Source organism: Schistocerca nitens, chromosome 10 (genome assembly GCF_023898315.1).
Source record: "Schistocerca nitens isolate TAMUIC-IGC-003100 chromosome 10, iqSchNite1.1, whole genome shotgun sequence".
NCBI lineage: Eukaryota > Metazoa > Arthropoda > Insecta > Orthoptera > Acrididae > Schistocerca > Schistocerca nitens.
The window spans coordinates 21,045,887-21,069,012 of record NC_064623.1 but is presented as its reverse complement, the minus strand read 5'-3'; the positions used below and the strand labels follow the sequence as shown (position 1 = coordinate 21,069,012).

The 23,126-nt window shown below is 46.1% G+C and overlaps 1 protein-coding gene across 1 annotated transcript in view; it reads right to left on the bottom strand.

Annotated features, from left to right (window-relative positions):
- Positions 1-20,538, bottom strand: part of LOC126210317 (mucin-5AC) — a 188,213-nt gene extending 167,675 nt beyond the window's left edge. Inside the window, exon 1 of the mRNA XM_049939515.1 lies at positions 19,860-20,538. The gene's annotated coding sequence lies outside the window, so the exon portion shown is untranslated. The remainder of the gene's footprint in view (positions 1-19,859) is intronic.
- Positions 20,539-23,126: the final 2,588 nt, after the last annotated feature.

Sequence of the window (23,126 nt, the reverse complement as noted above, 5' to 3'; positions counted from 1 at the left end):
TATAAATTTGGTACATATGAAATTCTACATGGAAAAGATACGCTGTTGACGTAAGACACCCACCACGTCTGCTGATGTGGAAAGAGTGAAGTAAACGACACCGAGTAGTCAGCTTGTAATAGAGTACAATGCGAAGTGAGCATAGGCCAACAAAGAGAAGCCTAATTCTGTTCGACGTATCACGCATAGAAGCCACTTCAAGCGTGTAAGTATACAAGAGTAAGATAAATTCCTATTGTAGACCACAGATAAGTTCAGTTGTTTACAGTCATCGTGAGCCAGTAATAGCGGCAGCAACTGTGCGATGTAGGCTGCTCTAAACACTCAATGAGCAAAATTCGAGGCGTTGCGGCCTGGCCCGATAGATTTTTGTATTTCATATGCTGCGGTAATACGGCGTACGCAAATAATAAAGTCGGAATATCATGTGTGATACAGAACAAACAAGTATACTATTCTTTTTTTAAGCTTTTATTTCAGAATGTTTACATTTGATTATCGTGACCACGTTTTTAATACCAGCTGTGACACCCGATCACTCGACCATGTGCTCGCTAGCAATACGCAGTAAATTTGATATTTTCGTTATTCGTACGAAATGCGGAACGTAAATCGCCCATCTGCATACATCTGTTAAATTAAAAAAAAGAGGGGGGAGGGGGGGCAGGGGAATCACGCTGTGTGGTTGTGCTACTGCAACTGTCAGTCAGACGGTATTGCAGCGGAGATGAGGACTGTGGCGCTTTTACATCGAAATGAGCTGTAGTAGTGTAAAAATTTGTAGTACCTAGGGGTAGCTACTCTGTAAAAATGTCCGCAGCTAGCAGTTTGATTCGTGCTTTAATTTCTTTCTTGCCATTGCTGCAGTCCCAGAATCTACATATACACCTACATTTATACTCCGCAAGCCACCCAACGGTGTGTGGCGGAGGGCACTTTACGTGCCACTCTCATTACCTCCCTTTCCTGTTCCAGTCGCGTGTGGTTCGCGGGAAGAACGACTGCCGGAGAGCCTCCGTGAGCGGTCGAATCTCTCTAATTTTACATTCGTGATCTCCTCGGGAGGTATAAGTAGGGGGAAGCAATATATTCGATACCTCATCCAGAAACGCACCCTCTCGAAACCTGGACAGCAAGCTACACCGCGATGCAGAGCACCTCTCTTGCCGAGTCTGCCACTTGAGTTTGCTAAACATCTCCGTAACGCTATCAGGCTTACCAAATAACCCTGTGACGAAACGCGCCGCTCTCCTTTGGATCTTCTCTATCTCCTCCGTCAACCCGACCTGGTACGGATTCGACACTGATGAACAATACTCAAGTATAGGTCGAACGAGTGTTTAGTAAGCCACCTCCTTTGTTGATGGACTACATTTTCTAAGGACTCTCCCAATGAATCTCAACCTGGCACCCGCCTTACCAACAATTAATTTTTTATGATCATTCCACTTCAAATCGTTCCGTACGCATACTCCCGGATATTTTACAGAAGTAACTGCTACCAGTGTTTCTTCCGCTATCATATAATCATACAATAAAAGATCCTTTCTACGTATTCGCAATACATTACATTTGTCTACGTTAAGGGTCAGTTGCCACTCCCTGCACCAAGTGCCTATCCGCTGCAGATCTTCCTGCATTTCGCTGCAATTTTCTAATGCTGCAACTTCTCTGTATACTACAGCATCATCCGCGAAAAGCCGCATGGAACTTCCCACACTATCTACTAGGTCATGTTGTTGTGGTCTTCAGTCCTGAGACTGGTTTGATGCAGCTCTCCATGCTACTCTATCCTGTGCAAGCTTCTTCATCTCCCAGTACCTACTGCAACCTACATCCTTCTGAATCTGCTTAGTGTATTCATCTCTTGGTCTCCCACTACGATTTTTACCCTCCACGCTGCCCTCCAATACTAAATTGGTGATCCCTTGATGCCTCAGAACATGTCCTACCAACCGATCCCTTCTTCTGGTCAAGTTGTCACAAACTCCTCTTCTCCCCAATCCTATTCAGTACCTCCTCATTAGTTATGTGATCTACCCATCTAATCTTCAGCATTCTTCTGTAGCACCACATTTCGAAAGCTTCTATTCTCTTCTTGTCCAAACTATTCACCGTCCATGTTTCACTTCCATACATGGCTACACTCCATACAAATACTTTCAGAAATGACTTCCTGACACTTAAATCTATACTCGATGTTAACAAATTTCTCTTCTTCAGAAACGCTTTCCTTGCCATTGCCAGTCTACATTTTATATCCTCTCTACTTCGACCATCATCAGTTATTTTGCTCCCCAAATAGCAAAACTCCTTTACTACTTTACGTGTCTCATTTCCTAATCTAATACCCTCAACATCACCCGACTTAATTCGACTACATTCCATTATCCTCGTTTTGCTTCTGTTGATGTTCATCTTATATCCTCCTTTCAAGACACTGTCCATTCCGTTCAACTGCTCTTCCAAGTCCTTTGCTGTCTCTGACAGAATTACAATGTCATCTGCGAACCTCAAAGTTTTTACTACTTCTCCATGAATTTTAATACCTACTCCGAATTTTTCTTTTGCTTCCTTTACTGCTTGCTCAATATACAGATTGAATAACATCGGGGAGAGGCTACAACCCTGTCTTACTCCCTTCCCAACCACAGCTTCCCTTTCGTGTCCATCGACTCTTATAACTGCCATCTGGTTTCTGTACAAATTGTAAATAGCCTTTCGCTCCCTGTATTTTACCCCTGCCACGTTTAGAATTTGAAAGAGAGTATTCCAGTCAACATTGTCAAAAGCTTTCTCTAAGTCTACAAATGCTAGAAACGTAGGTTTGCCTTTCCTTAATCTTTCTTCTAAGATAAGTCGTAAGGTCAGTATTGCCTCACGTGTTCCAGTATTTCTACGGAATCCAAACTGATCTTCCCCGAGGTCCGCTTCTACCAGTTTTTCCATTCGTCTGTAAAGAATTCGTGTTAGTATTTTGCAGCTGTGACTTATTAAACTGATAGTTCGGTAATTTTCGCATCTGTCAACACCTGCTTTCTTTGGGATTGGAATTATTATATTCTTCTTGAAGTCTGAGGGTATTTCGCCTGTTTCATACATCTTGCTCACCAGATGGTAGAGTTTTGTCAGGACTGGCTCTCCCAAGGCCGTCAGTAGTTCCAATGGAATGTTGTCTACTCCGGGGGCCTTGTTTCGATCAGGTCTTTCAGTGCTCTGTCAAACTCTTCACGCAGTATCATATCTCCCATCTCATCTTCATCTACATCCTCTTCCATTTCCATAATATTGCCCTGAATAAATCGCCCTTCTATAGACCCTCTATATACTCCTTCCACCTTTCTGCTTTCCCTTCTTTGCTTAGAACTGGGTTTCCATCTGAGCTCTTGATATTCATGCAAGTGGTTCTCTTATCTCCAAAGGTCTCTTTAATTTTCCTGTAGGCGGCGACTATGTAGAGAAGTAGCTGCAAGGTATATAGTAGCTAACTGTTGCACATGAAACATTTTTTATTTCCACTTTGCGACCGATCGGACCTTACTTTGCGAAGTTCCAACTTCCCGATACCTTCGTCACAGAAGGAAGCCGCCTGTGCTTTCTGCCAATTCTCTGCGATGGTCTCCAGCTCGTTGTCTGTGCGCCCGCCCAGACGCGGGAGATTGCTGCGTTGCCAGTTGTACGCACCAAGCAAACTTAACGTTTAGGGGGGAGCGCTCAGTTTATGAAGTAAAGCCACCACGGCCGCATTAACTAATCCTTTCGCTGCTACAGAGATGTGCTCCTCGCATTCCGCGCTGTGCCCGATTTTGTCATCACTCCACTGCTCGCCTGTGCAGACACACGGTTTTCCGACTGCTTTGACACACTTATCATTCGATTTCACAAAAACTATTTGGCCCAAAAATTTTATTTTTGCACATCTTCTTGACTGATATCTTCCCCCCATAAATGACTTAATTTTGTTTCGATGTTCAACGCAGTTATTGTGCAGCATTAAATGTAGTAAACCACTGCACGAAATCTTGAGTTTGCAGAGGTAAAAGTCCATAGCGTATACTTTCCGTATGGTTGATTTCAGTTGCCACTAGAAATTTCAAAAAATTACATTCAAACGAATAAAATTCATAAAGTAAGACAATTCGATATTGTTTTTAAATAAAGTAAATATAAAGCACAGATCAAGGTTTGAACTCGGAACTTTTCACTTAGCAGCCAAACACTAACCGTTACGCTAACGCAGCTCATTATTCAGTATAGTTCCTTCAGGTTTAGACTAGGGCGCAAAATACCGACAAACACTGTTGGTATGACTATGAATTACTCACGTCGCCTCAATTACGAGGCTTTTTGCTTGTTTGGTTTAATTCATTAATACAATATGAAGCAATAGGTATAAAGGATGCTTTTTCCAAACTTTCTATAAAAGAAATTCTGCTATCAAGACACTGCTTTCGTTCAGTTACTTTATTTATGACTGAACGTTTCTAAAACTGTGCTTGGCTGACTGTGTTTTGTGACGTCAGATGCGCAGAACGAACCTAAACTCTGCCGCCGTCATAAATGACGCGCACTTTAGTGTCCCTTCCTCTGTAGGCCGGACAAGAGACAGACAATGGTATGCGTCGAACCCGCGACTGTGTGAATACGTCGAAAGCCACATTAACAGGCGGGGCTAACGGAAATAAAACGTTGGGGGCTTCAGCCGACGCGAGATATCGACTTCTCTGTAGACCAGTACTTATAGTATAAATGGGGGCAGGACGCGAGGCACTTGCAGACTAATCGACGGTCATCTCGACTCGGAAGCGCCGGGTAGACTTCCACCGGCTTCCTCCTCCGCTGCGCTCGGTTGCTGCCACACACACACACACACACACACACACACGCGCGCGCGATGATGTAAAGGACACGGCAGAACGCGAGAGAGAGGGCGGACGACAAACAATCTACTCGGGTGATAACCGGTTTAGTGCCCGCTCGCGTTATCGCATCGATCGCTCGATACGTCGGACGCGGGTTATGTGCGGTGGCTCCGCGCTGAGCACACGGCGGGGGGGGGGGGGGGGGGGAGAGGGAGGAGGGTGGAGTGGAGGGGAGAAGAGCCGGCCGGGCAGGGGGAGGGGGAGCGGGCTAGGCAGCCAGCCGGTATAACGGCCCGGCAGATAACAAGCGCGCAGCGCACGCCCCACTGCAATAAATAACTGGGTTACTCCGGCATCTCCCGCTGCCGTGTCTTCTGAGCCGTCGCTGATGCCTCAAACGGGCGCCACACTCGCGTATTAACCCCGAGTAAACTGCTGACAACGGGCGGTGTGAACTTCCACCTCCGCGAGGAGGAAGAAATGTTCACAGTGGTAGAGAACCGCAAGGCACCCCCTAATGACCGCGTGGAACAGACTGAGATGCTTCCACTGCACTTCAGTTACGGCGATCGATCAATTAGTTACGCCCTATTGTTTTTCAGTCTTTCGTAACGGGCTGTCAAGTGAAAACGACAGAGATGATAAAAAGTAAGTAAATAATTTATTATTTCAAGAGCAATCGCCGTAACTGTTGATACATGTGTGCCACTGCGACAAGACGGCCAATGCCTCCTTGGAAAAATGTTCCTGGTTGCCTATAGAACCATGCAAGCATTGAAGTCCAACCGCTCAGGAATGTTGACAGACGGCTTTATTCTGTTGCAGAATAATGCCCGCTCTATTGTTGCCCGGAAATGCCAAAAGTGCTGAATAAATATTTTCTTGCGCGTGAAAAGACACGAAGTGACAAAAGCACTAAATCCAATAAACTAATGTATTAGTCGTGTCTGAGATGCAACAATATCAAAGAAAATACAACGTTCAGTGTTATCACTAATTGTGTAAAGGCCGTGATACGATAAAAACTTCTTCGGTATGAGTCCTCGGAAGAATGAGATGTAAATTTGTATGGTCACCTTTTGTTACGTGGGTGGAAAGGTCTGTGACGTGATAAATTCTGTTCGTTATCTCAGAATATAATGATTGTTCGTTCACGTGAAATAGCGGATTTTAGTTGATGTTCATATGTGTGTAAAGCAGCTTTCCTCCGAGTTATTGCCATTTTCAGTGTAGCGTATGTATGTTAACTGGTGGCCGCCATTGCTGCAGCGTTCTCTAAATTCACCTTAATCTGGGCACGGCGCGCACACATTCGAGAAAAAAAAAGAAAAGTGGCGCCATTAATCGAGAGAAGTAAAATGTGTAAGAGCATGTGGCCGCAATCTGAAACGATTTCAGGCACACTAGGACGCAGCCAACTGCGTATGTTAATGCAACGACGTGGTACAATTTCATTTACGGCTTTCAGCTACTGATAAATGTTTTGTAGGCTATAGGACATGTTCTGAGGCATCAAGGGATCACCAATTTAGTATTGGAGGGCAGCGTTGAGGGTAAAAATGGTAGAGGTAGACCAAGAGATGAATACACTAAACAGATTCAGAAGGATGTAGTTTGCGGTAGGTACTGGGAGATGTAGAAGCTTGCACAGGATAGAGTAGCATGGAGAGCTGCATGAAACCAGTCTCATGACTGAATACCACAACAACAACAACAACAGCAGCCGTACATGCAGAAATCACATTTAGCCTGAAAATAAGACGGGTCATGTTCTCCTATTTAATCTGCTTTCGAAGGGAATAGTAGTCGTCCCATCCTTATGGAGACAGTCACTTTAAACAAACTATAATCAACTTATATTACATGTACTGTTACATACTTCTCTTAACAGTGTTGTATATATCCGACTTCTATGAACCTCATATGAAACATAAAGAAGTTTAGGGAGATTAAGGCGTAACGTTTTCTTTTTTTCGTTTCATTCATCAAATACATTCACCTTACACGTCGCCCATACGGTCCTTTTTTTGGTAAGACATTCGTGACCGTCGATTCGCTTAGGATGAAGAGGTGCACGCGTGGATACAATCACAATTCCTTAAGCAACCGCAACACGGCGACTGCCCCCGTGTCGACGGCAACATTCCCACGGACTGACGCATCACAATTCGACAGTCGGTTCTACAGGTGTCGACGATCATTGGAACTGCGTGTGAAATGACTGAGACTCCTGGATACTGAAAAGTGTCCTCGAGATGGGTTTCGCGACGGCTTCGGGGTTTTATCCGATGTTGCGTGCGACACTGTAGGGCGGAGTTAAGAGCGCCGATCGGCAGTGTGTGCTGCGAAGGACTCTGCCGTTTGGACCGGGGCCAACAGCTGTCTGAGCCGAGCCGCACGGAGTCTTTCTCGCCCAGAAGTGTGGGCCTCTTCAGCAGGCGGGCAGCTCGCAGGCTACTGTGTCTGTGATCGCGGGATCAGACGTGCTACCGAGCCAGGTTTGGGCAGTCGGTGACGCAAACTTGTGATACTGTCTGCAGAGGGATGTATAGATTCCAGTATGAGAAGGCAGGTGCAGGCAGGTGAGAACATTGCCAAACCACGAGCGTGTTGCACGCGGCACTGCCAGAGACTTCCCCTCGGTGGGAGGCCTGAAACTCAGCCCGGCGACGGCAGTCGAGGAGCGGTTAGTGGCGTCTCCAGCTCACCGAGTCTGTCAGAGCGGCGTGCTGCCCTAACGCATCCTGTGGCGCCACTGGCAGAGGACGAAACGGCGGTCGGTCGGCACCAGGTGCTGCAAACGGACGGATTAGTTTAGGAAGTCACGGACTGCAAAACACTGGCACGAATTTTGTGCAGAAGAGTGGAAAAATGGCAGAAGCCGATCTCGTGAAAGATCAGTTTGGGTTCTGGAGAAATGTAGGGACACGCGACGCGATACTGACCCTCCGACGTATCTCGGACGACAGGTGGAACAAAGCAAACCTACGTTCATAGTATTCGTACATGAAATCCTGAACACAGCAGGGATAAAATACAGAAGTTAAATGATATCTAAAACTTGTACAGAAACCACACAGCAGTTATAAAAAGCGAAGGGCATGAATTGGAAGCCACAGCCTAGCAGCTAGTGAAACAGGGTTTCAGCCTATCCCAGTTGTTGTTAAATCGTATATTGAGCAAGCAGTAAACTGCAACATGGCGAAATTTGGGAACGGAATTAAAAGTTCAGGGGGAAAAAATGAAAGCTATACAGAAGACATTGCAATTATGTAAGCGACAAGGATAGCGTCTTGCAAAGCGATTATATGATGATCAACAAAAGTAGAACATGGATAGTGGAATATAGTCACAGTAAATCAGGCGATGCTGTGAGGGCATTAGATTAGGAAATAAGATACTAAAAGTATAGATGAGTTTTGCTATTTGGGCAGCCAAAATCACTGATAATGTCCGAAGTAGAGAGGACATAAAATACAGACTGGCAGCAGCAACAAAAGATCGTCTGAGAAAGAGGAAATTGTTAACATGTAATTTAACTGTGGATGTCTTTTTTTAAGATATTTATCTGGCGTTTGTCTCAGATGGCACCGAAACAGTTAAGACGTGAAGAGAATAGGACCATTTTAAATATGGCATTACAGAAGAATGTTGAAGATTGGATGCTAACTAATTACAAATACTATCAGGAAACGGTGATTGCAGTTTTGTAATCTATATGAAAAGATGGACACAAAGAATTTAAAAAGTCTGTACATTACATAAATCAACAGAAAACACACACATAGGGACGTTACAGCGAAGTTCTCAAAGCAGAATGTCGTGGTCGGTGTGACTGCGAATCGCTTATTTTAAAATGAAAGAGAAACATTGAAGAAATCTAAGAGAGGAAACAAACAGTAACCAGGAAAAAATTTAGGTCCGAATAACTGTCAAGGAGAAATCTAGAGATTAATATCTAATAAAGGAATTGGAAAAAGTATGCCAAATTTATTGCAATACGAAAAAATATACAGACTAAAATTTTATGGCCGTATAAAAAGGATGGGAGCTATCAGACCAGCTAGTCAGGTTGTATAATTCTACGAAAGTAAATAATTTTTTCGAAGGTAAAATTGAAGTAATAAAATGGACCGGTGTAGTAAAAAGCGACGCCGAGAAGCAGGAATAACACAGCTTGGTGTAACAGGCAGGAATAGTTTTAGGCAGCTGGGCTGGCAGTGATACAGGATGATCTGACGAGCGGAAAAGGGAGCGCATTCTGAGAAACGAGAGAAATGTTGGGCAAGGAGAAGGCTAAAACAAACCTCTAAATGCTTGTTCGATTACCTGGTTTATTAGTGCCGAAATCTGCACTGCAATAAATAAATCACCTGAAGACACAGTGAGCGAAGGTTGATTGCAGATATCATTCGAGAAAACAGTGATATTACGTAGATGAAGTCAGCACCTAAGGTAGTGGACATGGGAGAAATTTAAGAATCTAGGAGTGGGCAGAGACAAAAACCTCAGATAACGGAGCAGCTGCATCACGCATCAGAAAAGCGGGTACAGCATACCAAATGAAGAGACGTGTCTACTAGAGGAAATCAGCATCAGTTAACACCAACACACGACATAACTACACACCGGAAGTACTATATGTTGCAGGATGCCTTGCTATGAATAGAAAAGGATTGGTCGAGGAATTAGATATAGGAGATGATGTATCTTCAGGAAAGATCCTAGGTCCAGTCAAAGAAAACAGTGAATTCAGCAGATGACAGCAACGACCATGAACTCTGTCTTCCTACAGGGCTGAGCAGTCGGGTCTTCGCTACTTTCTCAACAAGACGTAATTCATTGAGATAGAGAAAGGCTCGCAAGCAGAGCGGGTAACACTGGAGCAGACAGTAAACTCCAGCGGCACCTTGGTTTACAAGGAAACAAAAGTTGAAAACTGGCCAAAACATGGAATGAGGCGAGCTAGAAACAGCAAGGGAAACAAATGCGGGAATACTGGGCTAAAGTTTAAAACAAAGTCCAGGCGCGAGGAAAAGTTAGCGTGGTCAGGAGATGACAGCTGTGACAGGAAGGGAGAATAATAATAATAAAATAATAAAAAAATTAAAATTTCTGTATGCACAGTTCTGGTCTGCGCTGTAGACGTCAAATAATATCACAACTGTTTTTTCGTATTAATATGTAATTTAATTATCAAACTCTGGACTAGAGTGGTTACAGCAAATCACTATACAGTATGGACTGCCACTGCATGCTGGCTTCGTAATCCGTTTGCAACGTTTTTTTCTTTTTTATTTCGCTTCCGGTCCTGCCATAGCACACTCTGGACACTGAACTGTTAAAGTTTTTTGGATACTTTTCGACGCCATCTTTCCTCTGACTCGCGTTTTCTGTAATTCCGGGAACGCTCACGAGACGTTTGAGACGATAGCTCTCATTATTCCGCAATTTTCAGATTAACACTCCACCGGCTATTTTTATTGTCTCACTTTGTGTCCCGGTAATGCAGCGCACGCTCTTCACAATGACAAGAGCGTCGTGTCGTAGCTAAACTCGTGACCACGCTACGCCAGTCTGTAACTGCACAGAAAACTAATTCGTGACACTCGCGCGCATACTCCTACACTGGTACGATGACGACACAGAAAAACAAATACTCCACGAAAAGCACATACAGGTAGGATGTACCCGTCGTGGGCTCAGCCATTGTTTACCTGTTATTAGACTGGTAGTTATTAGCGGTTCAAATCTGACATTTTGTCGCGCAAGGAAGTTCGGCCAATCAGCGATTAGTCGTATTCGTGTCGAAAACGGCAACTGCTGCCAACAAACACTCCTCTACTGGAGAATGTTGCCGGCATTATTTATCGCTGCAATGGCTATTATTACCAACGCAGTTACCGGAGGGAGGGTTCTCTTTTTGCGGTGTGACTGCACGGAGCAGGTTGTGCGCTCGTGCCTCCTCATCACCCCCCCTCTCCCCCCCCCCACCAGCAAATCTTTTTCCTTGCCGCGAGTGTTGTTGAGAGCTCTATTAAAAGCGCGCGACAAAATCGAAACACACAGCCAAGTGCCATCAAACCGAATGACTTACACACGCGGCTGAGAGTACCTCGACGCCAGACATTCACGCAGTAGCCTGCCTCGGACTGCGAACTCTCTTGCATTCGTACGTGCGCCGCGCACGTCATTCTACAGGGCAGAATTTTCACGGTCGCTCCTCCCCCCCCCCCCCCTCCCTCCCTTTGCTGAGTGTTCAGCTCACTTGCCACAGCCGCTTGCATTCTCTCTCTCTCTCTCTCTCTCTCTCTCTCTCTCTCTCTCTCTCTCTCCCTCCCTCCCCCCCCCCCCTCCACCTTTCCACTCCAGTAGCTCGCCCCATCCTTTCTTTCTGCAGTCTCGCTTCTTCTTCCTCTTCTTCAGTGGGGACAAGGACGGCGAAGGACGTTCGTGAGGAGGCATACTGACAGTCGTGGACAAAAGAGATACAGGAGAACAGGAGCGAAAAAGAAAGCCGGAGGAAAGCGCACGTCAGGAGGGGGAAAAAACGACGAAACTAAAACAGGGATAACAGGGAGCTGTTCAACAAGAAAGAGTAATGCCAGCTATAAAGGCAATGAGCGCCTCGCTCACACACCTATATTACGTACTGAACGACTAATTCGGCGCATTCCCTGTTGCTGGTTGCCTATCTAACGGCTCCAGTGTAACAAAACTTTCGTTTACAATATTTCATACAGTTCGGATTTAGAAAGCTGTGACGATATATTCATTAAGAACATTGCTCTTATGTTCACCTTTAACACAGTAAGACAAGTGGCTCTGAGCATTATGGGACTTAACATCTTAGGTCATCAGTCCCCTAAGAACTACTTAAACCGAACTAATCTAAGGACATCACACACATCCGTGCCCGAGGCAGGATTCGAACCTGCGACCGTAGCAGTCCCGCGGTTCCGGACTGAAGCGCCTAGAACCGCACGGCCACCGTGGCCGGCAGTAAGACAAGTGTTAGTTAGAAACTTTGTTTACCTATAGACAGTGTACATACAGCAACAGAAAAAATGGCTCTGAGCACTATGGGACTCAACTGCTGAGTCTAGTCTAGGGGACTGATGGCCTCAGAAGTTAAGTCCCATAGTGCTTAGAGCCTTTTTTTTCTTTTTTTTTTTTGTGCGTGGCAACAACACCGTGTGCTCTATAGTCCAGAGTGTAATATATTTTTACACTGATTGTGTCCTAAGGGACCACAGACTTGGTGGAAATGCAATGGGCACGAGGGGTCACAACATACCCACAGTCTACCAACGTGTATCAACGATAGTATAAAGTCAGTTTTCAGTATTTGCTAGACACTGATGTATTGATGACATGTCTTCACGGTCGTACATGCGATCGAGAGGAGATAACAAACGATCAGATTTGCATCGGAATTCTGATCCTCAGCTCATAGAAGCTTCTTTCACCTGTATGTCTCAGTTGCTCGCTATTGGGACCAGCACTGTCCGCATTAACACTACAAACTATTTACCTAACTTCCTGGAGTTTTTTTATTTTATTTTTTAAAACAGGCGATTAGTGAATCGTACACTCACTAAAATGAACTAACAATGCACATCATAAAGAAAAAACACAGTTATGTCATTCTGAAGCTTAAACAGTTGCCACTTGCACCATGTTGACCAACTACTGAAACATGATCCACAGCCAAACTATCTGTGAAGTTACTGGAAAGCGTAAATGAATGAAAAACATATCAGGACAAACTTGTGTCAGCATATTCTTAGAAAATAAAATAAAAATAGTTAAAATTGAGCTGAATACAAAAATACGTGCGTCGTTCTAAAAAGGAAAGTCTTCCATTCCTGCAGAAAAAACTTTGGTTATTTTCTAGATGCGGGTGCTTTGAGTGCTCAGTAAAGAACTGCTTTTCCAAATCTTTTGCGACAATTAAAATGTCAGTGGCAAAACTCAAAGTTGTTATTTCTTCTACCAGAACTTTAATTCTGTCTCCAAATTCCTCCTTGGTGTCCTTGACTGCTTGCTCAATGTACAGACTGAATAATACTTGGGACAAACATTCTCTGCTATCGCCCGTATTTCATGCTCTTTGGACCTTGCAAGTGCAGTCTGGTGTCCGAAAAAATAGTAAATAACCTTATTTTACCCCAGCGGAATTCAAAAGAGTGTTTCCAGTCAAGAAATCAAAAGGTTTCTCCAAATCTAAAAAATGCTGCAAACGAAGGTTATCCTTTGTGTCTTAGGAAGATAAGTAGTAGGGTCAGCATTGCGTCGCATGTTGCTAAGTATCTGCATAACGTTCCGTAAGGAAAGTGCCACTTCTAAAATAAAAAGGGAAAACGTCTTTCCTTTCACTTCGGCACAGCGAGACGCTGCGCTCTGAAAAGGAACCAATCCCTGAGGAAGGAGCGGCACCCGATGACAGAGACGTCTGCAGGGCCATTTCACTCTCGTCGCCGCGGCTGTTTCAGCGCAGAACAAGAATATGACGGGAGGCCACCTTTTGAGCCGCGCCGGTCGTTAAAAACGAATGGGAATTTAACTGCGCCTATTAGAGCGACTAATGAACTGCTATTAATCCCGCCGAGGGCGGGCAGGAGTCGATCTGCCGAGCGTAAACTCGCGCACGTGTGTGTGTGTGTGTGTGTGTGTGTGTGTGTGTGTGTGTGTGTGTGTGTGTGTAGTGGGGGAGGGAGGAGAAAGAAGGGGAGGGAAGGAGGCAGGCAGAGAGAACGCAGGCGCCTCTTGCGGTCTAATGAGGGGAAGAAACCAAGTTAAGATCTAACGCCCGATAGTTATGCAAGCCGCTCAACGCGCAGTACGAAGCCTGCAATTCCGTGTCTAAATGGTCCGCTAATCTTCGACACGGAAAATAATAAAACAAACCACACACCTACTGGCGACAAAAACTTCGCCTTTTTAAGCGAGTCGTCCGCTGTAGCCCACACTTTGCAAGGGCGGTCGTTTACTTACACATCTTCATCTCAGGAAGTGCTCGGTGAATTATACGCTAATCTGACATTATCAAGATCTGCCCCCGTCGTATACCTAACGAGCGCGTGTGCGGGGCTGTATTCTCCGAACAAAAGTGTTTATGTGCACGCTTATTATCTGGATACGTAAATCTGGGTCATCCGACGGAGGTTCGAACCTCACCTTCTCGGGTACTGGATCAGTATCTCGAGTTCAGGGAACACAACGGAACATTGCGTGACTTTACGACCCTCCTTTCCATGTAATAGTAAAGAATTGCAAAAAAGTAACTTTAAATGAGAAAGTCGTACATTTTGCGCAATGTAGCATGGCCCAGGTCCATACAGGAGTTAAATTTTGCGTTAGAACGTGATAAAACAGAGCCAGAAAAGGACGGGGAAAACCACTTGAACGGATGAATAGCGTCTTGAAAAGAGGTTATAAGACTGTTACGGACAAAAGTAAAATCAAGGCAGGCGATGCTGAGGGAATTAGTTTAGAAAATGAGGCACAGAAAGCAGTAGATGAATTTTAGTATTTGGCAACTAAATAACTGCCGAAGCGAAGTATAGATTGTCTACAACAATAAAAACGTTTCTGAGGAAGAGAAATTTGTAATCTCACGTAAATTTAAGTGCTAGGAAGTTTTTTTCTGGGGATATTTGTCTGGCAGACCAACGCTTGCCAACAATAATTTGGTTCAAATAGATGAAGATTCTCATAGTTATTAAGGGATGAAGAGGATTAGACAGGATAGAGCAGTGTGGATGGAGAGCTCCATAAAACCAGTCATGGAACTGAAGACCAGAGCAACAACGTTAAACTAGATGGCGAGACTGTGGCAGAAACGAGGGTAAAATCGTGTGCGACCGAAGGAAGTTAGTCTGGACGTTCAATATTCTCAGTACACACAAAAAACGTTATCTACATCTGCGTACTGGATTAGGAGCACTATACGAATATTTGCCAAAAGTGCTACGGGCTATGTGTAATTACCGTCACTGGACGGTCTTGAGGAAATGCATAAAGATCTAGACAAAGTGTTTACTTGGAGCAATGACTGGCATCTCATCGTGGATATGAATAAACGGAGAACAGTGCCCTACAGCCGAGAGAAAAAAAAAGAAGCCTATAGTATCCGATTATGAGATCAGAAGACCACATTGCGTCAATCAATTCTTTAGAGACAGCACTAAGAAACGAAGAGGAAATGAGACAATTAAAATCATTAACAGGGAAGCAGAGGGAATGGCTTGGAAATAATCTAAGGTTTTTGAGAAAATATAGTACAGTTCTAATTCGGTCAACGTCACGTTTTTGCGACCCAAATAACAGAACTCATTTTCTCATCTAATTCTCTTAGCATCGCCTGATTCAATTAGCGCGCATTTCGATACAGTTGTTTTACTTTGACAGATGTTTTATCTTCTTACCCCATATCTTGTTTATTATTCGAGAATAATGTACAGTGAGTGGAGTCTTTTTAACGGTTACGCTCTATAAACATACGGTGTTGGGTTTGCTTTCGGAAGGTGATGACTGTATCAGCTTTCCGGTCTCAAAAATGAAAACCTCAGTGCTGGCGTAACGATGTAATCGGACTAGCGCAGTGACAGCCCACTTTGCACGCGCCACGTAATCCGCTGTTGGGGGAGTGAAACGATTTCCTTTACTTTTTTCCTTCCTTATTCTATTTTTTTTTTCTGCCGCCGCTACAATACCGAACAGTTCATTAGAGGTTCGGTCTGCCTTATCAGATAGGGGGTGGGGGGTGGGGTGGAGAGAGGGGTGGGACAGAGAGGGAGGGAAGGGGTGAGAGAGAGAGAGAGAGAGAGAGAGAGAGAGAGAGAGAGAGAGAGAGAGAGGAAATTGAAAAACCCGTGAGCAGAGAGGGAGGGTGAGGGGGGGAGGTGCAGAATTAGCGCCACCACTAATCGACTTTGCCGTCCTCAATTAATTAGCACTTAACGCGCGCCTGAATGTTCGATTAGTGGTTTTGTGCGCACCCTCGCGCTTCTCCAAAGTGGCTACACAGAATGCCCAACTGCGCGAAGCACATGTTTAAAAAAATGAAAGAACGGAAGAAAGGGAAAGGGAGGGTAGGAGACGTGAAGCTTTGTCGAATTTCGCACTGTTTAGGTCGCTTAATTTTCCCCTCCCACCGGTGAATAAACTGTCCGGAGGGGGGGAAGGGTGGGCAGAAGTGCGCGCGCTCTCGCGCTCGCTCGCACGCGCGCGCGCGCGCGCCCTCACACACACACACACGCGCGGTGGAATAATGGCGAGTGTTTCCGTTCAGAATTAATTTAAACTGCCGGCGCGCGCGCCTCCCACTTAGTTATGCGAGTGGGCGTCGGAACTGTGGCACACGACCACCGCTGCCGGCGGGGGAGGAACAATTAGCTAAAAACTTGTCACGACGGGCGCAGTAGCTTTTCTGTCGTTCGCTGACATCGTTCCCGTCAAATGGAACACAACAGGGGGGGGGGGGAGGGGGGTTAAAAAAAGTGCCAAGCAGGTAGCTATAAGCAAGGGAGTGCCTACTGTTACAGCAGCGAATGTAATCGCTTTCACGTATAGGAGGCGGAGTCCTCTGATCGCCGGCGATGGAAGGGACCGTGTACGAGGCGGACGTTTAAATTTCTACCTGTGCGAAGGCAGGATTTTGTCTACAGTGGTCTGATGCATGGCGGTAAACAAAGCTGTCGTTCACACCTCTGTGAATCACAGAGAAGTACGTGGCGGAGGGTGCTACTTTTCCATATGCTGTGGTTCCTTTCCATTTCGCTCGCGGGCGGAAAGTGCGAAAATCGGCTGCTGTACTATCGCCATTTGCCTAAGCTTTGCACTGTCGCTAAGTATAAACGTGTAGGAGGCTGTTAGAATGTCGTTAGTTTATGCCGTGAAAGACGATCCTTGAGCTCTTTCTCCAAGCGTATTCTTTCGAGGTGTAAGACTTACTTTTTCGGGTACATGCGTTGTAAGAGTTTTCAACATCTCGCCAGTTACAACTCGCACCCCACTTCTTTTGCACACGATCCCACATCCCTTATCAGTCTGACCTGACGTGGGTTCCATATTCCCTTTACTGTTCAAGTATGGTCCGCGTAAGTGTTTCATCAGAGACTCTTCAGCAAACGGCAGTGCCTTTACCACTGAATCGTAGCTTGTCACTTGCTGTACACACAGTCAACTCTACGTGGTCGTTCCACTTAACAGACACACCTACACATCGTTACTCGCAAATAGTTGTATGACACGAGTGGATTTACTTACGACTCTTCAATACTGTCCTGAAAAGAGAGCACAGTTTTGCAGTTCGTGACGTGCACAGCAGCCACTCTTTGCGCTAGACTGATTACGTTGTCGAGACCTAACTGGACGTAAGTGCACGATATTTTACCGACCGTAATTTCGTCACAGATAACTGAACCATCTGCCGGAGGTCGCAGATTCTCCTTCCTTTTCAATGAGTGTTAATAAGAATTGGAAATCTAAACGCTTTCAACAGTTTTAAAATTCGCTGTAGAAGAGACTGTGTGAACGGCAAGATTTCAATTACCCATTGAATATCGTCGAAAACACAACTGTTTCGCTCTACAAATCTTGCTCACGGAATCTGAACGCTATACGGCTCTGAGCACTATGGGACTTAACATCTGTGGTCATCAGTCCCCTAGAACTTAGAACTACTTAAACCTAACTAACCTAAGGACATCACACACATCCATGCCCGAGGCAGGATTCGAACCTGCGACCGTAGCAGTCGCGCGGTTCCGGACTGCGCGCCTAGAACCGCTAGACCACCGCAGCCGGCAACGCTATACGATTTATAGCAACGCGTAGTTCGCTGTTTTCGTCTGACCACTGCCCAACGTCAGAATTTGTATTGGCGAGTTGCGGCGATGAGATTTTGCACCAACAATTCCGACTTCGCCACTTTCACCGTGTTTCTTGGCTGCCTCCTGTCTCTGGGAATAATACCCATAACAGAGAGACCGAAAGTAAGCGATCACAAGATTAGTGGAGAACGTGTCGACCACATCATACCGTTGAAATATTTACGAGTTATACGGTATGAAATTGGATGAGCACCAACAATCTGCAGCGGGGACGGCGATTGGCTGACATAAGACTTCTTAGAACAATCGGCAGAGTACAGTAAGGGAGAAACGCGGTAGAAGACGCTAGCGGCTAGTGCATTGTTGCGACGTTTCGAGTCCTCAGTTAAACGTGACGTAAGAGACCGAACGATTTAAAAGACGTGCTGCTAGGGACGTAACGGTCGATATAACTAATATGAGAAGTGTAACACAAATTCCAGGGGAACTTCAGTGGAGCCAAAGGCGAAGTTGTTGTCGTGAAACCTTGTTGCGTGAACTTGCGGAACCTGCTGTACTCGAAGAAGACTGTGCTGTCACCGCGCACAAGCATCTCGAGAACCAGACCACTGAGACTGATGCAAACTGGCAATAGGGCTGAAATTCGCCAGTACTGGTAAGGAATACTCTCCGCCACCGTAGATGAAGAGCCAATGCTCAATCTCTAATTTTTCCGACGTCAACGTGAAACAAAACGCGTAATTTTTATCAGATGTGCGACGTGTTAACTGCCTATATTTGAATCCTGCCTCGGGCATGGATGTTTGTGATGTCCTTAGGTTAGTTAGGTTTAACTAGTTCTAAGTTCTAGGGGACTAATGACCTCAGCAGTTGAGTCCCATAGTGCTCAGAGTCATTTTTGAACTGCCTATAATTCGGTTGTTAACATATCTGCAAGTGCTTCATCGTAAAAGCTTCATTGTGCCTCGAGGCTAGTCAGTTTCATTGTCTACCCGCACATTATCATCGCAGCGATCTGTGGGCACGAAAACCATCAATCTCTTACTTTTTCCTCACCTCAGTGAAGTGTTAGCTCACAGGTGGCAAAATTTGCGCAAGGATGCAGCGAAATTATCGCGGCTATCGGTTCGCACTAATTGGGCTTGCGACAGACGTGCGACGAACAAAGAAACCGCTCTATGCATCCGCAATCGAGTTGTCACGGCCGAACGGGGGAACTTCCGACGTGACGCTTAAAGAGTGACAAACGGGGGGGGGGGGGTGGAGGGGAATCACTGTGTCCCCTCTCGTCACAAAACGTTAAATGGCTGCGGTGAAATGTAATCGAGTAGCTTAACTGCCGGGAATATGCTACGCGTCACCGGAGCTATGCCCAGGTATGACTGCGGAGTTGACTCGATAATTGGACGCTAATTAAAAAGTAACGGGAGGGGAGGGGGAGGAAAAGAATCGAGCGCGTAATGTTAGGTAAGTGATGGGTTTTCCTGCGGAGCGGCTCGCACTAGAAGAATGAGATTAGTTTGAAAGCGGCGAGCCGCGCAGCACTCTCCTCCGTTTACTGCCGCTTTGTCGTCTATTAGGGAGAGATCGTTACGGCGAATCGCCGCCAGACAGATGGTCTTCGCGCGGACGCGGAAAAAGAGCGGTGGACCAGAAGCAATATAATTAAAAGGGGGAGGGAACAAAAGAGGAGTAGACGGCGGAGAAAAGAGGAAGAGGTCGTGCGTAACTGGTTTTGCGGTCCGCTCGGCGCGATAGCTAATAGCTAGTAGCTAGCTGGCTCGCGGGCGAGGCGACCGTGACAGACAATGGCGTCAGAAAATAAGAGCAACTGTGCGCGTCGCGCAGCCGGGCTGCGACAAACAGGCGTCGCGCGCCTCACAGCAGGGAAATTAAGGACGGGCGAGCTGGCGCCGGGTATCGCCCGCAGAGATTTCCGCTGCGTGTGCGCGCACGCACGCACGCACGCACGCACATGCGAGGCGAACGGCCGCTGGGCTCCGAAAATGAGGTCGCCCGTTCGGCCGCGGCAGAATGGAGACTAGCGGTGGAAAAAAAAGGTCGCATTGCTCTCCCGCAAGCGTTTCCGCACACCCACAGCACTCAGTTTCGGCACTAACTCACACTACTGTGAAAAAAACACTACACACGCACTCACCTTTTTCGTGGAGTCGTGGCTCGCTGGGACTAGAGCGATGACTGTGTACGTATGTATATCCTAGGCAGTACGTGTGTGGGTACAAAGTTCCCAGAAGCGACGGCAGACGGAACCGTTATTTGTCACGCACTTGCCTCGCCCAGCATCTGTCGTCACAGGTGATACGAGACTATACAACACACCGGTCAGTGTAATTTTTTTTTATCGCACTGGATTGCTCGCCGGCGAGCTCGGGAAATTCCAACACAGTCGACACTACACTGTCTTTCTTTTTTTTTTTTTTGTTCGACAACCACTGTAACTTCACTTGTTAGCACTTGTCTTTCACTGTTCACTTCCAGCTGTGATGCACTTTGCACGTCGGTCGCGCACAATACCAGCCTGCCACGGAGCTGTCGCGTTCACTGAAGCGTGGCCGGGGCGCCAGCACTTGTGGCGATAAAGGCGACACACTGACGTCGCACCGGTATACGGTGATAGCGGCAGGGTCCCCTTCCTGCTCCGGACAGGGGCCACAACGCGCGGCTGGCGAAGTCCTTGCTCGCCCGCGAGACGGAGATAACGAGCTGCTGGCGACTCGTCCTACGTGCCGCGTCTCGCAGTCGACTCCGCGCACGCCAGACGCTGCTCCGCGCGCACACACACACACGGTGGACACAACACACACGCACGGACACGGCCTTCCGCCTCGGCGGGCAGCGACTGACTGACTCCTCTCAGAGGGCGAGCGGCGCCCGTCCCTCCCCCTCGTGCCCCCCCCCTCTCGACGACCCCACGCTTTCCCCCTCCACCACCCCACCGCCAACAGCCGAGCATCAGCATCCGACGCCCGCCGACGCGAAAACCGAGTGACAGGCATCGAGCGCCTCTGGCGGCAGATCGCCGCAACTGCGGCGCCAGACTCTCTCTCTCTCTCTCTCTCTCTCTCTCTCTCTCTCTCTCTCCACCATCCTTGTCATTCCCTCGTTTCCTCCGCCGCTCCGTCTCACTCTTCGCCCCTCCCTCTCTCACTGCCCGCTGTCCCACTACCCGCGTCGTCTTCTCTATAAGGGCTTTTTGACGCGGCGAGGTTTCCTGGCTGCGCCGCTGGCGAAACAGCTGATAACCGCCGCCGGCCGCCGAGGTGTCAGCGGCATTCAACGCCTGTCGCGCAGCGGTCGGATGGGGGGAGGGGGGGCGGAAGAAGAGCGACGGCGGCAGCAGGGGGGAAGGGGGGCTCCCCGCGAGTAATACGTCACACGACAAGCGAGCAGCGGCGCACCGCGGTAAACCAGAGACAGGACTTCCCGGCTGCTACCGGGCTTTCCGCCCCCCCCCCCCCCCCCCCTGTTCGGCGAAGCAAGTGCAGCTCGCAGCCGCATCTGTTCCGTTCTCCTAATAGCTCCCGGCGTTCCTGGAAACCACCGCCAGCGAATACGCGTATTAAACGCTTCCGGGAAAACTACTGTGCTCTGCGCATTTCTTTTTCTACGCATTCTAATCGTTGAGTAAAGTTGACTGTTGCTCTTTTTGGCCGAGCATTACATTTTTTATACAAATATAGCGACAAGTCACTTTTTATATATTTTTAATTTTTTCCACGTTATACAAAATAAACACAAATAAAACAAAAGTATTGGCACTAGGAGGAAATAAGGAAATAAAAATTATGCTGAATGGAGAAACACTAGAACAGGTGCAAAATTTTAAGTATCTTGGAAGCAGGATAGACACCGACTGGAAGTGCACCACAGAAATTAAAGCAATGACAGCAATGGCAAAAAGAGGCGTTTTATAAGAAAAGGAGAATCTTCTGCAGCAGTCTGGACAGAGAACTCAGAAAGAGACTCATAAAATGTCTTGTATGGAGTGCTCTTCTATATGGCGCTGAAACATGGACTATGAGGAAAAAAGACAGAGAAAGGCTGGAGGCTTTTGAGATCTGCACATGGCGGAAGATGGAAAGAATAAGTTGGATGGACAGAGTAGAAAATGAAGAGGTACTGAGAAGAGTGGGAGAGAAAAGAAATTGGATTGGGCATATATTAAGAAAGAATGACGGACTGATAAAAACAGTTTTAGAAGGTTAAATAGAAGGGAAAAGGAAGCGGGGAAGGAAGAGATTCCAGATACTGGAGTACATGATACAGCAGCCTTAAGAAGGAAGCAATGGATCGCAGAAAATGGAGAGGCTAATATAGCAGATAACTGATGATGATGATACAAAATACTATCTATTCCTTTTTCTATGTACCCAGACATGTTTCGACACCTGTGTTTCATCTTCTGTGGATTTCGATTTTACAGTATCGTACAAACTTCATGGTAGTTTTTCTATTTCAGGCCTAAAAACTATAATATGTACATTTTGTTTAATTTGTTTCTACTGCTTACCTGGAAATTCATTATTTGTGAAAACTAATTTCTACATGTCGGCTTCCTTTTATACCTAACGCTGTGACATCACGTCATCTGCAAAGTAGTCGTAAAGAATTGGATTATTTTTGAGAATACCTTCTTGTGGGCCGCGATTGTGTGTGTCACTATAATTTTTTCGTCCACTTTAGCATCTGTGGTGTGTTTTCTTTACTGCGGTTGTATATGCTGTTTACAGCATCCTTTTTTTATTTTTATTTATTACTATGCTCTCACCGGACGTTACAATAAAACGGGATATGAACAACTACTTACGTCGCAATACTCCTACAGAGATACTTTGCTACTGGCACCGCTCACACCTAACAAAGACCAACATTCATTCGCAAACACAGATAAACGTCGACAGCATCTTCCAATCACAACAAGACTATTTATATTTTTAGTTATACCAGTATGCCTTTCTGCCTTTACCCCATCTTCAACTGGTGACAGAAGACATACCATACAACCTAATACTTCACCTGGCCAACAAAGAATAAAGAATGCACATAGTCTAACAAATTGAATTCTATTCTCACAAATGTGCATTCCCAAATGACTTTCTAAATAACGAAAAGGAGTTACCCACCGAAATGTTTCTTATAAACTTCCCTAACTGACTGACACAACCAAGCGCCAACACAGCCCTGGAAAAAACCTAATATTGGCAATAAATTTCTGTTGTCATATCCAACATGTATAGTAACTTTGCATGATATAAGTCAATTTTTCTTCACTTATTCATTCTTAATGTCACTCCAGTGAGTCAAATTTATTAACTGTGAGTAAAATAGATGAAAATAACTCCTTTATACAACATGTACTTTATTAGTTCTGTAATACTGAATGTAGTTAAAGTTAACCAATTCC